Genomic DNA, 20,557 nt, shown 5'->3' on the forward strand with positions numbered 1-20,557 from the left:
TGTTAATTAACTAGAAAAAAGAATCTTGTGCTCTCTGAGCACTTCAGTGATGCTATTAGAGAGAGAAAAGAGCCTCTTCTGATCAGAACAAACATTGGAACTCTGTTTCTCTCTTGCTTGTCAAATGGAAATTGCCCTCCTGCTGCATAGAATTTAAAAGTAACTAGTCAGATGTTTGAGTCTGGGCACCTTCCTGATTCACAACTTTTAAAGTAATTTCACAAGAGAACATCATTTATCAGCCACTTTGCAGCATGGCTCACAATCCCATGAAGACAGAATAATCCTAAAATCACTTTCTTCATTTTGTTGTAATCTTCGCTAACTGAGCTCTCATTTCCAAATATTTTGACTGATTTATAAAAAACTTTTATGCAGAATTTACTATCCAAATGGTAAGTCTCTGAAAGGAATTGGCACATGTGACCCAGTGAAAAAATGTTCAAGTTGCCGGGTGTCCCCAGGGTAGAACGAGGCATTGGCCTCAGTGAGTGACATTTCATCTGATGCACTTACGTCTCATCTTGGTGCAATTTAAACATGCTGGGCATTTTGCTTGCTTCTTCCCTACATTTTATATTATATAATGTTAATATTATATTATTCTAGGTACATGTCCTTATCATCATGCATATTATTTTTCTGTGCATAGGAAAATAAGGAAAACTTAGGAGAAGTGGCTAGGTCTGAAAAGCTTCACTCTGCTACTTGAGCACGGCACATTTTTGAAAAACTACAAAACACCTAGTTTAGTGCGTTGACAGACACAATCCACCTGGATCAAAATGTATTATTACTTTTTCTGTTTAAAAAAGATGAAATTGGGTTCCCACTATCTGAAACGTTGTTATCTGACACATTTCTGAAAATGGATTCAGTTCGGCTAACTCTGGGGACCAGAATTGGCAGATAAGTTTTCTTGTGGGAACTATTTGCGTGTCCTTCAGGTTTGATTATCTGGGACGCAGAGGAGTTAGGAAGAGAGGGAGGGAGCAGAAGAGTTCTGTGACTTCTGTACATCCGCAAATATATTCTTTCCCATAACTCATCCTCAACCTTGTCAACTCAACCAAAGTTAAACCTAGGGAATACGAGGGGCTGTAACAGCCTTTCTTAGGGGCTGCGGAATATTTGGCTGCTCTAGATAGGAAATTGCTATTAATGAATTATGGTAAAGGCATGATTTACATTTCTTCTGTGAACTATGAAATAAAACTTCTTTACTGTCATCGCTTCTCACAAAAAAAGAAATGTTTCACAATCACAAGCGTATGTATATATTACTACAACTCAGGCTCAAGTTCTTATCAAAATAAGGAAACAAATTATTTCCTTTATAATAGTGGAACAATAAACAGGACCCTAATTTCTCACAGCTCTTTCCCAGGTACTGATGATAGGCCTATCTGGCTTTTATTAATATACATATATGTATACAGTAATATATATACATGTATATCTTTAAAATAGTTTTATTTCTCTACTTTCATCCTCTGGCAGAAACATATTAAATAATAACAATGATTTTAGAAATATTTTTTTATGAAATAATTTTAAATCTGTATTTGAAGACCTTGCTTTAAGGTGATCTTTTAATTTTTTTAGGGTGAGATCCTAGTCTTTTGGTGAAGTTCCAGGAAGGTTTGTTCAGAAATAGTCCTCGAAAGACAGCCATGAGCAACTTCAGCTGTGAGCAAGTTACTGCACATAGAAACTAATCAGATATCCTGAGAAAAAAATAAGAGCAAGGCTTCCCTGGAAATGATCCAGTTGAGAGCAGGTGCAGGCCCAGTGAGGGGCAGGCAGGCTGGAGAGGTGGGGTGGCCCCCGACCCACAAAGCCACAGTGCCCCCTGAGGGTGGGGTGAGATCCAGTCCCTTCGTGGTCCCATCTGCTGCTTCTCCAGATCCCTCTGCCAGACTGAGAGGTCAGAAAGATACCCTTGGGTTTGCTTACTAGATCACCAAATCATTAGGACCTCTGCAGTCTACGGCCGCCTTGTTTAATTCATTTAAAAGGGCGATGCTCCAAAAAACCAGCACGTTTCCCCTGCCCCTCTCTTGACTCGACATCAGTCAGTGACTCGCCACCACTTTGAGCGATATGTTTCCACTTGGGGCTCAGATGTCATTGATGGTGTGCTAGATGATGGAGGTCTTCCTGGATTTTTAAAATGTATTCTTTTAATATGTGTTAGGATAAAATTACTAGCATATCAGACCCATTGTGTTATGGATGATAATGCTTAGGGCAAAGCTAAGTCAAAAAGAAGACTCCATTAAAACATGACTTAAATATAATTCAAGTACACAATAGTGCAGATGAGAGACAGACATGGTTTTAGAAATAATAAAAGACCATCTGGAACTTAAATGGCAGCTTAGAAAAGATACTCCAGGATCTTATAAGATATGAGACAGTTTTCATAGAAATATATTAATGATTGTCATAGGCTCTAGGTTGTGGTGGGTTTTATTGTGTGTTTCTTTTATTTTGGTTGAATCCCCCCGCACCCCTGGGACCGAGGCAAATTATCATAATAGTGAAGGATCTGTTTATAGTTGTAGCTGGGACTGCTATTGTAGTTTCTTTGGTAAAATCTACATTTCCTAATTTTTTTTTACCTTTTACCTTTTATCTAAATTTTGATTAGCTGTTCTCTCTATATATACCCACACACACTTATAATGTTTTTGTGATATTGTGGTAACAGAATGTATTTTCTTTTTTTAGGTTTCCTTACTTTCCAATATATTTTAAAATGGTAGCTTTGAATGGACACATGTAGGATACATGACTAATAATTCATATTTCACAGGCAGTTTAAATCTGGTTGGGGCAATCTACAGATGTTTGAGGTAGGTTAGTGTTCTAGAAAGGGCTGTTATTACAACTAGTATCTAGAGGAGTACCCTTTGGGAACACAATAAAGATTTTCTGATAAATTTGGAAGAAGCAAGGAAGAAATGGCTTTATTTTTCCCTTGTTACTCCCTTGGACTAATTTTAAGTCTTGATGGAAAATCACTGAGTACATTCATAATGTACGTGGCAGAAGTAAGCTTTATGTTACAAAAATTAAGACTTACTCTTTAGCTTTGCATGTTTTACCTTCACCTTAGTTTTGGAAGTAAGTTCTAGCATTTTAGATGTCATGTGTAATGAACACATTAAAGACTACATTGAAATACTGCCTACGTGACTGTTCTTACTTATAAGCTTTGCTCTTAGTTCTGTTTACTGAGAATCGACCCTGGACAGTATAAAACGGTAAGGTCATGAGTTAGCTTATAAAGTGAGATGAATAAATGTATATCGGTAGTTGAATTTAGCAAAGAAATAGAGATTTATTTTTACAGGAAGAGATGTAACTAGAGTGTGTGTGTGTCCAAGAGTAATAATGATTTCCAAAGAGTGTTTTTTAAAAGAAAAAAAATGAGCACCCTGGCTGGTGTGGCTCAGTAGATTGAGTGCCAGCCTGTGAACCAAAGGGTTGCTGGTTCGATTCCCAGTCAGGGCACATGCCTGGGTTGCAGGCCGGGTCCCCAGTTGGGGGTGCGCGAGAGGCAACCGCACATCAATGTTTCTCTCCCTCTCTTTCTCCCTCCCTTCCCGTCTCTCTAAAAATAAATAAATAAATAAATAAAATCTTAAAAATAAAAAGAAACACTTTCGTATAAGCTATGAAGTAATAGTTGGATGTGAATTATAGTGGCACCAGCTAGCACCTCTGTGATTAAGGGCCTTTCACTGTTTCTAGAGAAAGCTCTTATTTTCAAGGGTTTATAACAGGAATAAAATCGTTCTCTTGGCTAAGACTGACATGAAAAGCCTCAGCTTGGAAAAATACAATTTTTTCTAATTAAAAATTTAAGGCTTTTGCCCTGACTGGTGTGGTTCAGTTGGTTGGGCATCCTACCACAAAGCGAAAGGTTGCCAGTTCGATTCCTGGTGAGGTCACATGCCTGGGTTGCAGGTTCAGTCCCCAGTCAGGGTACTTGGAAGAAGCAACCAATTGATGTTTCTTTCCCTCTCTTTCTCCCTCCCTTCCCCTCTCTAAAAATAAATAAAAATCTTCTTTTTTTAAATCTAAGTATTTTGACCCTTCAGTTCAGAGGAGTGCAAAAAGTTGGAAGTAAGAAGTATTATATTAAATATTTTCCAGTGCTCAAAAAAAAAATGCAGTCAACATGTTATATAAAATGATTCATAGATCGACCTCTCATAATAACTGACACTAAGACTTTTATTAAGAAAACAGCAGAAAGATTAAATCTTGAAGTAAGTCTGGGGGAAAATGGCCACTGTGCAGATGTATTGATTTTTTTTTTTAGACCAGTAATGAAATTCGAAAAAATAAAGTGCTCTTGATAACTTGTGGGAGGAAAGAAAGATACTCCAAACCCCTCATCAGGATTTCCCAGGAGGCCTCTCCCACATCCCTCCAGCCTGTGTCTCACCCCCACCCATCAGCCCTCGGGGGTCTCTGGTTCCCACCATTTTCGCTTCTGGGCTTTAACCTCAATGAGGACAAGACAGAGACTTGATGCCCCACTCACGGAGGCAGTAAATGGATGTCTGTTGAATAAGCAGCCTGAGCTCTGGGCGTGTGAGGCATCATAGAGAGCACTTGGAGATTTTTCCCTTTTGAGCGTGAGTGTTCATTTTTGTAACACTGAGCATTCTGTATTTTGGTGGAAGGGACTTAAGCGCTGTGGCAAGTTGCTAAATTTGGAATCAGAAGATTTAGAAGAACTGAACAGTTTTGTCTGACTTGATTAAGACCTGGAGGAGGGGGAGGGGTAACTTTCTCTGTTACTAAGAAACTATAATAGAAAGGAATTTCCCTATACTTCAAGCTCAGGATGGTTCTCAAATGTTATGCTAATTAGTAAATGATGCCATGACCATTTTGAAAATATAAATGTTATGGAAATGCTAATTTTCATAGAAATTTACATACCACTTCTGATAGAAAATAGTAAAAAATGGCATTTGAAGGGTTGCCATAATTTGAACTGCTTCGGTTTGCATTTCTGTTTCTTTAATAAGCTCCTATGGAAATCAAAGTTGGGAACATTATTTTGAATGTCCTTTTTCATGAGGTCATTTGCCCAGTTGGAGGATGGGGTAGGGACTGGAACTTAGAAAAGCATGTGTGGTTTGCTGAGGTGTTCTGAGTTCTTCGTTCATTCCTAAGACTAATTAGCCCAGACTTAGGCAGACATTAACTGATTCCTTCTCAACCAAAATTTAGGTATTACTGTTTGAATACCCTGATAATAGTTTTTGCTGACTAGTTTTCAGCTCTCCTTGGATAAGGGTTTGAGGGAGTATAGAAGTATATGCTTTTGTAGCATTATTAAGGAAGCTCCTAAACTCATTACGGCTCCTCTTGAGGAAAGACTACATGCAAAATAACTATAACAAAATGTAAAATAACTAATAAATCTAAAATCACTGCATGATAAACATATAACTGTATAGAAACAAAGACAATGATAGTTCAGTAAGTGCTTTCGTCATAGCTATAGCACGTTGACAACAAGCAGCAAGACCAGAGGTACAGTGTGTCACTGTGGGATTTGTGCCATCGGGTGACCGTAGTCTCAGCTGAGACAGGACTCACTTGGGGAGGGATCCTGCAGCAGCCAACCCCCTATCAACCTTCTGTGGCTGCTCAGAGTCAGGTTTGCAAAGATTCTGTACACATATGTACACTGCAGCCCACTTTGTAACTGCAGAGAGATGTGGGGCATGTGAGCACTGGGACACCAGGCCCCTTCCAGAGATCAAGGTCAGGGGCAATTTTTACTGACATGGGAAAAACATTCCGATGATATGGCTAAGTGAAGGGCAGCAGAGAACTACTATATCATTTCACTTTTGCTCAAGGATGATCTAGTTTTATATATGTGAAAAGATCTACTCTGAAGTTTTGATAGGCTTACCTTTAAGTGAGGAAATTACAGGTGATTTGTATGGTCTGTGTGTGTGTATGTGTGTGTGTGTGTGTGTGTGTGTGTGTTGCCTTTTCAATGTAAGCATGGGGTGTAGGCTAGAATCAGACTTTAGAGCAGGGATGTGTTCCTGTCTCTGCCACCTGGGTGACTTCTGTGAGTTATTTGACCCCTCAAAACCTCCACCTCCTGATTTCTACAGCAGGCGGATCATTAGTAGCTACTGTGTAGGGCTGTTCTGAACATAAATGAGATCATCCATATAAAGTATTTAACAGAGGTCCTGGCACATGATATGAATTTTTAAACATTTTTTTCAAAAAAAAATTAAGTATATTTTTTGAATGGGAAAATGCTGTCAAGGAAGGAAGGGAAGGAGAGGAGAGGAGAGAGATGGGGTGAGGGGGTGAGTTCCCTCTAAATGCTGCCTGAAGATACAGCCCCAGAAGGGCCTACATGACATGACGGGGAGCCTCACCAGGGCTGGAACGGATTCCCCTGCTCAGCAAGTCTCTACTTGGGGCATGTGGTCTAAAATCTACCCTCTAGTCTCCCAGGGAAATTCTCAGTTAAATCCTTAAGGGCTTCTCAGTTGAAAATGCCCACACTGACAAATACCGGATGAGAACGAGCAAAAACGACCAGTGGGGGCTAAATCCCCCCTGTGGTTCTGAGAAGGAGGTGCACAGAAGCAGGACGTCCTTCCTCATCCCGACAAGCTCGGGGATGGGTCTGCGCTCCCCTGTGAAGCCTGATTCAGGCTTTTCCCCAAGGAGCCCACGGGCTCAGCCCGCAGCACGCTCAGCCCACACACAGCCGACGTGCTGAGCAGGCAGCCCCTGATCTGAGGCTGTTACATTCAACAAAAGGCTGAGGAGTGAAGTTAATTACTCACAAGGCAACGCTGATGAGAAGGCAAACACCAACCTGCGAACTGAACAGTCTATACCCCGCTATGGTTCCTTTAAGCAAATTTTCTGTAATGATGCCTAAGGAAAGACCGTTCATATTCAGTGTGGGAAGACATTACTGTAGGAGTTTCTGTATCACCAAATGCTAATTATGCTTATGTTTGAAATCAACGTTCTCTATAAGGTTTCTTATCTTTTCATTTCTTAATTGGTACAAGTCAATATTATAATGGTCCAAGTGTGAAAAACAGGAATGTCCTATGTGCTATTGGAAAACAACCACATGGAGTCCTGGCTCAGTGGCTTAGTTGGTTGGAGTGTCATCCAGTACACAAAAAGGTTGGGGATTCAATTCCTGGTCAGGTCACATACCTAGGTTGCAGATTCGATCCCCGGTCAGGGTGCGTACAGGAGGCAACCAATCAATGTTTCTCTCTCTCTCTCTCTCTCTCTCTCTCTCTCTCTCTCTCTCTCTCTCTCTCTTCCTTCCTCTATCTCTAAAATCAATAAACATTTTTTTAAACATAGAAATTTACTTGGAACAATTTTTGAGGCTCCTAGTATAATCAGTAATGATAAAACTTATTCATAAGCTGAGTAGAGTTTTACATGATTAGTTTATGTTTGTAAAATAACTCAATAACATTTGGAAGTTTAATTAAGGTTCTGAAGTTCCATTTGAATTTCTGAGTTTGGTAGTCATCTTATTCTGATTTGAAAATTCAGTTGTGAGTTTATATTCTGATTGGTTGTTACTGAGCCCACACCTGAGAAAAGATGTCTTGGTCAGGGACTGCTCGTGGCTCAGAAGTTTATATGAATTCAACAGACAGTGAGTGACCACCTACTGAGGCATCGTGAGGACCTGAGGTCTTAACTTTTGAAATCTCAGAAAAATGGGGAGCTATGCTGAGTTTTCAGTAGCCCCTTCTGCAAAAAGATGTGACACTCCCTTCCAACACCTTACTCCTAACAGCAGGTGGAAATCACACCCCGGTCATACTCATCCCCCAGTGGTCTCTAAACCCATGATTCTGTAAGTGTCATTTAAGGCTGACACTTGGCTGGGTGAATCTTCTCTGTACACCTACAAATTCCTTTCAGGATCTAATCTATGTCACATTTTCTACAGTTTCATTAAATGCTGCTTTGTTTTGCCTCCTAGTCATCCCCGTGTGTGTCTCCTGTCCCCGTGATCAGGGATCACCTCTGCCACATTATGAATACTTTAGGGGCAGCTTAAGTGCCTGCTGGTGAAGACTCCACCATCATATTAAACTACAGGCTGATTCCCCATGCTGCTGTAAACAATGGCTTGGGTGAGCATTTTCTCTATCCCGAGACATTCCGTACCCAACCACAGGCTGACACCCCATTGCAGGTCAAATAGGCATATATTTCACTTCAAATGGAGAACATATCCATTCTCAATTTGTTGTGAGACTTAGAAAACAGTCTAGGAAATTTGGGAGCTTTAAGGAACACAGAAAACCCAGGAAATAGAAGTACCGGCTGCTGTTCAAAAACATCATCCAAGAAGTAGCTGAAATGTGAAGACATGATATTGCAGTGTTTCAGATTAAAAAGCAAAAGCTCTATTGAATCGTTAACAGAAGAGTGTTAGGATAGGGTAAATCACTTCTATAGCCTCGGGCAGAGAATGAAGCCCCATGTGCACCTGACTTCTGACTTCGTGGGCAGCAGAGAGGCCTCCGTCTGCAGGAGATCCAGAATGAACAAGAGCTGACTCAGAAAGAGTTCCCCGAACTCCACGTCTCTCTTCCATTGTCCCTTTTGAACTAGAAGGCACATGGTTGGTTGCATTGACTTGAATTTCCTGCTGTGTACAACAAACCACCGGTGCTCAATATATATTTACTGAGTTGAATTTCCAAACAAGACTGGATTTTGGCTCTCCAGCACCAAGAGGAGGCTCCTGTGATAATAAACATCGCTGCCTGAGTCCTGCATTTCTTGGCTCTCTGGTTTAACTCTCAGCTCTCCCAGAGTATATGTTCCCACTGTCCCCATGGCTGCCATTAAAAGCCACCTCATTTTATTTGCACTTCAGGAGAAATTGAGAGTGCCATTCATTTCTAGATTCTAGAAAGAAGTCAGACAGACTCTAGGTCCCAGGCCCTCCTTAAACTACCTTTTCCCGCCTGAGCCTCCTCCTCGCTCCAGCCCAGCCTTTACGGCCATGTAAGTCCCCAGCAGGCACCTGGCATATGTGTTCAGTGTGTGCCAATCCAGCACTGTGGCTGAGCAAGCTGTCTGTTTGGCAGCCCCAGATGCCCCCTTTCCTCGTTTTCACTGTGTTAGGAGTCTGTTTAGTTACTGAGATAAAATTGCCTGAGAAGCCTTTTTTTTTTTAATCACATATATATGTTGACTCCTTGCCAGGTGCCAGTTTTTAAGAGGGTAAGAGAGAGAGGTGAGGTACAGACTCTGCCTGTAATCACCAAAGGGTGCGGTGTATTTAACTGTTGACTTGCTAGAAAACCGCCAGATTAAGAGTAATAATAGCATTTACTAAAAGTCTCTTTATTTATCAAAACATTCACCACACACAGACACACACACAGAGACACACATACACACACACACAAGATAGTTTGGGTACATTTGTGTGCCCAAGGTCTTCCGGGTAGCGGGTGATAAAAAATGTCTATTATGCTAGTTCTTGGCAGAATGCCCCATGCATATGATTTTGGTCAATATTATTGGATCTTTGTAAATTAGACATTTAGCAGAGAACTCAGAAAATTACAAAAACATTCAGCTTCTTCAGCTTAGCTCCTTTGCCTTCTAAATGAAATGAAATGAAATGAAAACAATTCTAAGAAATCTGATTGTGCTCCCACTGTGCATACAATGTAAGTATTTTATAAGATCTATTTTGGAACTTGGCAAAGCATGGTGGTTTGTTCTCAGTAATACACGCTGAAGGGTAGGGGCTGGCACCACTCCTGGGTCCAAGGTAAAGGCGTATATCATGATGACATACGAGACTCGGGTTTCAGTTCTAGCTCCGAACCTTGAGCAAATCTCCATTTGTCATTCTCAGTCATCCATCTATTCATTCTGCCTTAAAATATATATATATATATATATGGTGTCCTTACAATATACTACTGGTGAGGCACTGATGGAAATATCTTGATCTGATTTGTATTTTCAAAAGATTTCGTTGTTGTTGCTATTGTGTGAAGAATGGATTGGAGGGAAATTGAGGCAGGGAAACCAGTTAGTGGGCTGTTGAGTTACCTCCAAGCAAGAGATAAAGGTGGCTTAGGCTAGTGAAGGTAGAAAAAATAAATATATTTTAGAGATAGAACTGGCAGACATTGATGACATATTAGCTGTGGGGATGAGTTTAAGAAAAAGAAAAAGCCCTGGCTGGTGCAGCTCAGTGGATTGAGCGCCAGCCTGCAAACCAAAGGGTCACCAGTTTGATTCCAAGTCAGGGCATCTGCCTGGGTTGTGGGCCAGGTCCCCAGTTGGGGTCGCACAAGAGGCAACCACACATTGATGTTTCTCTCCCTTGCTTTCTCCCTCCCTTCCCCTCTCTCTAAAGATAAATAAATAAAATCTTTAAAAACCAAGAAAAAGGAAAATAAAGAAATCAAGAATTACCCCAGGGTTTTAGTTTGAGCAGCTGATTGGAAGACGGTATCATTTACGGAGAGAAGAAAGATAATAGGATAGATGGGCTCATCTGGGGGAAAATAAAGAGCTCTGTTCTGAGCATAGTGAACTCTGTTGTGTGCTTATTAATGATGCAAGTAGAGAGATTAATTTAGGTCTGACCCCCTCCTATGAATCTCAAGGTCAGAGAAGAGTCAAGCCTACAGATATGATTTGGGGAATTACCAGTATAGAGATGGTATTTACAGCCACCAAGCTGAACGGGATTCTCACAGGAGTAAGTGTAGCTGCAGAACGGGGCCCAGGACCTAGCCCAGGGGCCTTCTAACATTTAGAGGCTTTATAGAAATGGGGAAACTGGCAAGAGAGACTGAGAGGAGAAATAGTGAGGGAGGAGACAGGAGAGAAGGCTTTGTCTTAGTTTCCTAAGAAGTAAAGTTAGCCAAGAATAGAGGAGGAGCCCTGGATTGGGCAGCATAGTGCTCTTTGATTAACTTAAAAGGGCATCATCAACCAAATTGATGGGAAATGAAAAATGATTGGTTAGGTGAAGAATTAGAGACAAGTGTAGGTAACTCATTGCAAACATTTTTTTTTAAAGATTGTATTTATTTTTTTTTAGAGATGGGAAGGGAGGGAGAAAGAGAGGAAGAGAAACATCAATGTGTGGTTGCCTCTTGTGCGCGCCCAACTGGGACCCTGGCCCACAACCCAGGCACATGCCCTGACTGGGAATTGAACTGGCGACCCTTTGGTTCGCAGACTGGTGCTCAATCCACTGAGCCACACCAACAAGGATTCATTGCGGACATTTTGCTATGAAGGGAAACAAAGCAGTGGAGAGGTAGCAATAGTGGGAGATAGAAATCAAACTTAGTAGGGAAGCTAAGAAGATTGTCTCAGTATCGATTGTTGATTAGAGACTTGTAATCATAACTTAAATTGAAATGAAGCACCATGATGGTGAGGTTTTCCTTCAGCAACCGTTAGCTGTTCTGGTGAAAGTATGGGGAAGGCAAAAAATTGAATTTACCCGAGTTTAAGATCTTACTAGAAAAATGTTACCATGACCGTGTAAACTTGATCAAGAGGGAAGGAAACCACAGGAGTTGTGTGACGGACATTGAAGAAGCGGTAAGGTCAGTGATTTGCAGATCTCAGTAATGTCACAGTGAGGACCTAAGCTGGAAGGATAACGGAGGTGAGAAACTGTGCACCTTAGATGTCCGTTTACTGGTAACAACAAAGTCTAGGATACTCTGGGCATGGGTTACTAACGAGAAAAGGAGAAAAAGATCAGTGGAGGTAAAAAGACAAATTAGCTAAGGGACTAGAGTGTTGAGCTATCCTTGTGGTTCTATCAGTGACAATCATACAGGGCTGGTGGTGAGGAACAGAGAAAGCAATTAACTCGAGTCTTGAGTGACAGAGATCCGGAAGGTTGAGAAAGGATAGCAACAAGCAGTTGCGATGGGGAATACAGCCAAATGGCATGAATTTTAATATAGCTCGGGATTCTGAAAGATGAAGGAAACATAGTTTGGAAGTGACAAAAGGGATAAGAGAGAACTGTTACTTTACTTTCTAATCCTGAGGTACTGGAAGTGTAAGAGATAAAACAGCCTCCCAATAAAGGAATTGCACATGAATTAATGGCCCTAGGACCGCTGAGGAGGACTTGGATGGAATAGCTTGTTTCAGACTAATCCTCCCGCAGAGAAACTACAGTCACACAAAAGAAAGCTATTTGAATGTATCAAGAATAATTAAGCCATCAGGTCCTTGTGGGGCTGAGATCTGAGAGAAGCAAAATTCATTAGGATGAGTCCTGTGTTCACTACCAACTTTTCCTTTAAGGAAGTTGTCAATAACATGCCAGGGAATAGAGGTCAGCCAGAAAGCAGAAGCGTGGCCTTGGCTTGAGTATCACTGGACAGGGGAGACAAAAATTAGATTTTTTTAATACAAAGTCTATTATTATTCAATCAGAAGTGACCAGGTATGTCAAAGCACAGCAATAGATAACTGGGAGCCAAGTGAAAAGAGGAGATGTCAGAAGCAAATCAACAGAGTTCGATATTGGAGAGGGCCTTTGACATCACTATAATCAGTGTGTTTAGGGAAACAGATAACAGAATGGAGAATTTCACCACAGAACTAGAGTTTCAAAAAATCGAATGGAAACCCCAAAACTGAGAAGTACAAAAGCCACAATTTAAAATTTCATAGTAAGGTTTATTGAAGATTAGACACAACAGAAGAGAGGATTTGGAAATTGTTGGTCAGTAGGACATATCCATAGAGATGTATCACGGAGAACAGAAAAAAAAATGAAAGATACAGAAAAGAGCAAAAGATATGGAACATGGTAAAGGAATCTGACACAATGTCATTGGCATTCAAGGCCTATAGGACAGAGAATGGGATGAGGCAGTATTTGAAGAGATACTGTCTGTAACTTTTCAAAACTAACAGAAGACATCAAGGTATTCTACGAATACCAAGAAAGATAAATACAAAGATAAATGTGCCCAGCCATGTTATAGAAAAATTGATGGAAACCAAAGAGAAAAAGTTTTTAAACCACTGGGAGAAAAGGACACTTTACAGTTAAAGGAAAAATGATGAAATTGGTTAAGTGTCTTTTCAATGGGCACTATGGACACCAGAAGACAATGTATTGACATCTGTCAAGTGCTGAAAGGAAATAATTGCTAACCTTAAATTCTATACCCAGCAATCATGACCTTTAAAACTGAAGGCAAAATAGAGATGTTTTTATACATTTGGGAATTCAGAGAAGTATTTTCAGAAGACATTAAAAAATATGGTAAATATTTTAGTCAGAAGGAAAATTATTCTAGATGTAAGCAAAGTGAGGTAGGGAGGAATGAAAAACATTGGAAAGGATAACTATGTGGGCAAGTGTAAGTGAATGTTGACCATACAAAACAAGAGTAATAATGTCTTCTGGGGATTAAAATACATGTAAAATTAACAGCACAAAAAGTAAGAGGGAGCCCTGGCTGGTGTGACTCAATGGATTGAGTTCCTGCCTGCGAACCAGAAGGTCACTGGTTTGATTCCCAGTCGGGGTACATGCCTGGGTTGCGGGCTAGGTCCCCAGTTGGGGGTGTGCGAGAGACAACCACACATCGATGTTTCTCTCCCTCTCTTTCTCCCGCCCCCCCTAAAAATAAATTAAAAAAAAAAAAAAGTAAGAGGGAGAGAATGGAGTTAAAGCACACAGTGTCTTTGCATTATCCAGGATGTTGCAAATTTATCAATTTAAGGTGATCTCTAGCATATCAAGGAAACAGTTTACTATAATCACTGAAAGAGCAGGTTGGATAAATTGAAAACTAATTACAACATGTTTTACATCCAAATGTATTAGTAACTATATAAAATGTAAATTGTCTAAATTCTCCTACTAAAAGACAAAACTCATCAGGCTACATTAGCATATATATATATGCTGCTTACAAGAGACCTACTTTATATAATTAGGACACAGTAAGTATGACAGCAAAAGGAATGAAAAATATCTTACATGTAACATTAATCAAAAGAAAAACCAATAAAACCCTACTAATTACAAAATGGACTTTTTATATCAGAAAAATTATCACAGATAAAAATGGCCATTTCATAATGATTAAGAAGTCAATACAGTGGAAAGATATAACTATGCTAATTTTTATGTAGACCTAAAAACATTCCCAAACTATAAAAACTGAAAGCTGGCACAAGGAAAAGGTGACAAGTTTACAATCACAAAGATTTGAACACGACCCCTTAGTAACTAATTGTTCAACCATACAAAGAATCAGTACAGGTAGAGGGATTTGAACAGTTAATAAACTTGACCTAAGTAACTATGTAGAGCACTTCAACTTACAAATGCAGAATACGCATTCTTGTCAAGTGGAATGGAATTTTTGTCTAAATAGACCATATGCTGAGTCACAGAGTAAATCTTTTTACACATTTCACAGCATTTGAATCATATGGACTGTGTTCTCTGGCGACAGTGAAATTAAGTTAGAAATGAATAACAAAAAAATAACTGGAAAATCTCCTAATGGTTGGGAAAGAAACATTCTGTGACTTATTCCAAGTAATGATGGGTCAACAAAATAATTACAATGAAGATAAGTGACTTAAAAAATTCTATCATAGTAATATACCAACATATGTAGAATGTAGCTAAAGTAGTGCATCAAAAGAAAATTACAGTCTTTTTTAAAAAAATAATTTATTTATTTATTTATTTTTAATTAATTAATTATTTATTTATTTACTTATTTATTTTTAGAGAGAGGGGGAAAGGAGAAAGAGAGGGAGAGAAACATCACTGTGTGGTTGCCTCTCACTCACGCCCCCAGCTAGGGATCTGATGTGCAACCAAGTAATGTGCCCTGACTGGGGAAAATTACAGTCTTAAATGCATATTTTAGAAAAGAAAAGCTGAAAGCAATTACCTAAGCCTCCATCTGAAGAAAATTTCCCTATAGGACCTGAGCTAATTAAGTCATATTTCAGAACTCTTGTTCCAGAAGTTTATTGCATGTGAATAAATTCCCTTTCTGTCTCTGATAAAATTCAATTGCTTTGTTTTAAAAAAGGTAATTAATTTGAAGTTTTTTCTTGCAATTTTCACACCAGATGAATATGAATAAAGTTTTTCATTGTATGTTAAAAAAAATTTTTAACCCCAAGAAAATAAAAAGGGAAAAATATTAAACCTAAGAGCAATACTTAATGAAATGAGAAACAAGCACAACATAGAGAAATTCAACAAAGCCAAAAGTTGATTTTTGAAAAGATTAATAATTTTATAAATTACTGAGGAAAGTGATTAAGAGAAAAAAGGATAAGGCAAAGCCCAGTGATACCAGGAATGAAAAGAAATCATCATGCAGATGTTAGAAACATTAAAGAGATCATAAGAGGATGTTACAAACAACTGTGTACCAATCAATTTGAAAACTTAGGTGAAACAGACGAATGCCTTGAAAACTACCTAATAAACTGACATGGGAAGTAATGGAAAATGAGTGCTCTCATGGAATGGTTGTAGCAACTGGAGGATAGTTTATGTAGAGCCCTTCGCATTGGTCATGGCGTATATTCAGCTCTTGATGAATGATTATTACTAGAAATTATAGATGGTAGAAACAAGGTCACGGGATCCCAGGGAGGAAATGATTCACAGTGTAGACTCACAGGCCACCGGCATCGTTTTGTGAGTATCAGGGGGAATGGAATAAGGAAGAGCCCCACCACCCCCCCCCACCCCCGCACACACAGGTTAGATGTGGGGGGAGGAGATGGCAGGGCTGGTGCCCAGCAGCGAGAGATGAGAATGTCACCAGCAGGGACAGTTACCACCTTCTCTGCATTAAGAATGTCACACTGACATGAAAATAGACATGGAAAATATACCAGAAACAGTCTTGGAATGAATGGAATGACTATAAAGGAAGGATATGTACAACCTTTATTTTGTAGTCCTAACATAAGAACCTATTGATTTGTTCTTATAATAACTTTAGAAGTTAATGCATAGCTAACCTTCATTCACGGCTTAAAAATATTAATTCTTTTGATATTTCAAAGGCACCTTTTCCTTGAGTTTAAAAGATATGCAATGTATGAAAGGCTAATGTTCTTAATATAAAAAGACCGTTTCCTACTCAACTACAAAAAAAAAAAAAAACAATGAACAATTAAATTTTTAAAAATGTGACCAGGATATGAAAACTCACAGGAAAAAATAATCATCACATATCTACATAAAGCATATATAAAACAAGATTCTCAACTGCACTCATATTTAAAGAAGTACAAATTATTTTTAATGTAGCTGATTTTATTTTTTTAACTTTAAAATTTTCTAGTATAATTTTTTCCTATATGCAGAGAATATATCATTTATGTTAGAAAATCCCATTATAATTACAGAATAAAAACATAATATCACATAAGTTACTCAAATTAACTTTAAAGTTCACAGAATCAAATCTTTGGAAAGCATTTTTAAGTCCTCATACATCATTGATATTGTATAAATATGCCACTGTTATGGCAGAGAAAAGAATACAAAGAAAAAATAAGGTAAAAATAACTGCTCTCCTACATTCCTGTGTTAATTCATACCTTTTACTGTAAAAAAATTTTTTTCTCTTTTTTCATTGTTGTTCTGTTATAAAGAAGTACAAGTCAGAACAACAAATGCGATATTTACCTGTCAGATTTGAATTTACTTGGTTTTGGACAAATTATCCCCTCTGGACTTCTGCTTCCTCATTTATAATATGTACCATATTCGCTCTATAAGACGCATTTTTTTCCCCAGAAGTGGGGGGTAATGTCTGTGCATTTTATGGATCAAATATTGCATCACAGACCGTGAAGTGTATTACCTGACCTGTCAGTGAAGGATGAAACTGTTGTCATTCAAAAAATGTGGCATTAGCAATGCCTTGATGAAACTGAAGATAGTATCATATGTGAAGATAGCAAAGAAAGTGATATCAGTGATTGTGAGCAACTGAGCTTCATAAATTCTGACACTAGCAATGGTGAGTTCTTGGGGTTCCCAGAAAACTAGAAGAGTACTTGAACCTTAAAGTCTCTCCTCATTTGTTACTGACACTAAGGATGGTTCTTAATACCACTGTTGACTGCTGTTCATTTACATGGTTGAAATATTATTGTTATATTTTATTAAATATTTTGGTACACCATGTGGTTTAGAATATTTTTTTCTTGTTTTCCTCCTAAACCTAAGTGTGTCTTATGGTCAGGTGCGTCTTATAGTGCGAAAAACACGGAGAGAAAGATAGAATAGTAAGCTAGGTGGAAAGACAGACAGACAGACAGCAGATAACAAGCAGATAAATGGTTATCTATGGGCTGTGGGTGTAATGTTTGTACAGCAACTGATTTCTTCTTCAAGATGCTCTCTGATATCCCTAATACTGCAGAGGGCTTAGAGATACATCATAGGAAATAACTAAATTGTTTGGCAAATTTTGAATAGATACATGAATGAGTTAGTGAACTGGCAGTCGCTGAAGAAACCGGCACCTCAAGCCCCCGAGCATACTTACGACCAAGTGATCCCCTGAAACAACCAGGCCCTGCTTGGAATTCTTTTTCCCACAAGCCTCGGTTCCACAGTTGACTCCCCCTAATCAACCCAATGGCAGCCTTCAGCCAATCACTGTATTTGTCATTTTCCGCACACCCAAGTAATCATGCTGTCAAGTCCAGGAAGTTACCTATGCTTCTGTCTAATTAGAGATTTGGAAAAGATCATTTGTCAGGTGGAAATGAAGGTTGGTACAAGAAAAGAGCATTGTGTTCCTGTATTTTGCTAGTGGTCTTTCATTCTTAGGTTTTTGGATTGAAATCCAGGGACTTCTTAAGATCTTATAACCTTTGGGACTCTAAAGAGATAATCAATAGCATTTAAAATATAATATTTTTCAATGTGACAAAACGTAACCTCAGAATTCTGTTTCCCAACATCACGTAATTGTGGCCAACACTATTGGTCTAAAGTAGTGCCCTCTTGAATCCTTTTCCTTCCTTTCTAATGAAATCAACTGCAAATTCGTTATTAAAATATATCCATGCAAACCATATTTACCTGAATTGGTCTTCTCTCTGGCATTTATCTTGTTATGATGATACTTTTTATAACTACCCAAGCTCCCTTCCCAGCTCTGATCCTGGCTGTGTCTTTTATTGAGCTGAGATCAAACTTAACACAGGCAAATGGGCTACTCTAGAAAGAAAGAGAGTCAGCATCTATTGATAGAATGAGGGAAGAAAGTAAAGGTTTTTTAATTGATGTTCTTTCTTTGTCACATGTGATTCTTATTCTTCTCCCAAAATTCTCTTCCACCTCCTTCTTCTGTTTCATCAGCCAGTCCTTTCTGCCCCGTGGCCACCACCTTCATTTTGGGAATTCTGTAGTTTTTCTGGATGACACTTTCTTGTTCTCCTTAAGCCACAGATGTTCCATTTTCTCTGCCTTTGGGCCTAAAACTCCCCAACCTTCTTTATATACTTACCTTCAGCCTCTGAATAGACATGTCTATTAAGGAAGGGAAAACACCCACAACCCACCATACCAAAACTAGAAAGAGACAATCTAAATTATGTATAAAAGCACCAATTCAATTCCAAGGTCATTTTGTTTACTTTTAAATGATTCCCAGGTCACTAACAGCCCAGACTGTAGTTTCCAAGCACAACTGTTGAAGAAGCTAAATACTAGAAATCATTAGCAGTGTTTGGGGAATTAAACCAGCAATAGTGTTGAACAGGAGGAGGCCATGGGCTCTGGAGGCTGCCTGATGCAGGGGAAGACAGCGGGTATTCCAAGGTTTGTCCAGGGTATGCTGCCACCAGGTGGTGGCCAGTGGAGGGATCTGTGAGTTAGGGCAGTGGAAACATTTCTAAAGACATAGCTGAGTTCTGGCCACTTGCCATGTGCAGTATAAGATAAAAGCTTGAGAGTCAACTGGGAAAATCCTAAAGATGTTGGCACTTGTTTATAATCCCCCAACTATGGCACTGATAGTAATAATAAAGATGAATATTTATGGAGTATTAAGTGCCAGTTATTATCTCTTCTGTTTTTCTCAACAGCTTTAAGGAAACTATTCTGTTACTAACATCTTGCAGATGTGGCTCTGAGAGGTGAAGTGACTTGTTCAAGGTGACAAGGTCGTAAGGGGCAGATGTGCAGATTGTCCCACTGAAAAAGACCCTCCATTTCATCAGCACTTCTGCTGACTCGGGTGGCTTCAGCTGCCCGGTGTGCGATTGTGGTTCTGATACACACTTTGCATTTGTATTTGTATTTGATGGTAACCAGAGTAGTCGTAAGTGTTACAACCATTTCCCTGGCCGCATAAGTAAGGGAAAAGTCTTCAAAGACTGGACCAGCTGCCTCAGGTCATTTTGATGGGGGTTAGAAAATAAAATACTTTGTCCCAACAGATTCTACAATCGGGCCCTGGCATAGGCAGGAATTCTAGGGCACTGAGTCCATGTAGAGAGGGCACCGTGGGACAGTTACCACAGGACAAGCAGGACAGCAAGGTCGCCCAGGTACCCTGTGTCCTAGGTGTGTGGCTGGGGCCGAGCACCGGTTCTCTTGCCCACACAGCAGCTGGAAACAGCAGAACAGCAGATGAGCTCTTGCCTTCTGTGGGCTCCAGCCCCCCCCCCCCCACCTCCCACGCCAGCTCACTGTGCAGGAGAAAGGCTAAAAGGAATCCCCTCTGTGCTCACAGGGCAGACACTGCCGGGTAAATAGGAAAGTGAGCCAGCACATTCCTAACCTGCACATGAAGGCTTCTCCCCCTACCAACCACAGAAAACGTTCTTCTTTATCCATTTTATAGGGTCCTCCGACTGGATGTAAAATAGAAATCAACTCAGAGACTGACATGCCTAGCGGGTGAACTCACGGGAACCCGGGAGACTTAGCTGAAATCAGGGTTGGCTGTAAAAACCGGTAAAAAGAAGCTCTGATTTCTGTGATAATTTGAGATATAAAGAAAGTAATTACTGTCTTGTTTGGAATGGAGGACAACATTTTGGTGTTGTTCTTGAAGAGGAAGAATAAATGTTGAAACTCTCGGTTCTTAACGCAACTGTAGTAATGGGCGTTTTGTTTAAATCATGTTCATAAGTCCTGTCAAACTGCCTACATTTTCCTTTGTTATGACTTCTGCTTGGAATGGAACCAAATTTTCAGTTTTATATATAACCATATCTCCCACATATAAAAAGTATTTTTCTTCCAGCTTATTTCCTTTGCGTGGCTGGGTCCTTCACGGACCTAATGTGTTTACTCAGAATTTGTGCTGGAAACTCCACTGATTTCCTTTGGCTGGTTATTCACAGAAAGATGGGGGGGAGGGGGCTGCGCACACTTTTAAGTGACAGGTGCTTGCAAACACAAGAGCTCATTCATTCAATCATTTTTATTTATGAACCCCTAAACACGCCT

The 20,557-nt window shown here is 39.5% G+C and overlaps 1 protein-coding gene across 1 annotated transcript in view; it reads left to right on the top strand.

Moving 5' to 3' along the window:
- The window catches only part of PLD5 (phospholipase D family member 5), a 134,960-nt gene that overhangs the window by 53,792 nt on the left and 60,611 nt on the right, over window positions 1-20,557 (top strand). The window lies entirely within an intron of this gene.

The sequence above is a fragment of the Furipterus horrens genome, unplaced genomic scaffold (assembly GCF_987537825.1).
Source record: "Furipterus horrens unplaced genomic scaffold, mFurHor1.1.pri manual_scaffold_15, whole genome shotgun sequence".
Lineage (NCBI taxonomy): Eukaryota > Metazoa > Chordata > Mammalia > Chiroptera > Furipteridae > Furipterus > Furipterus horrens.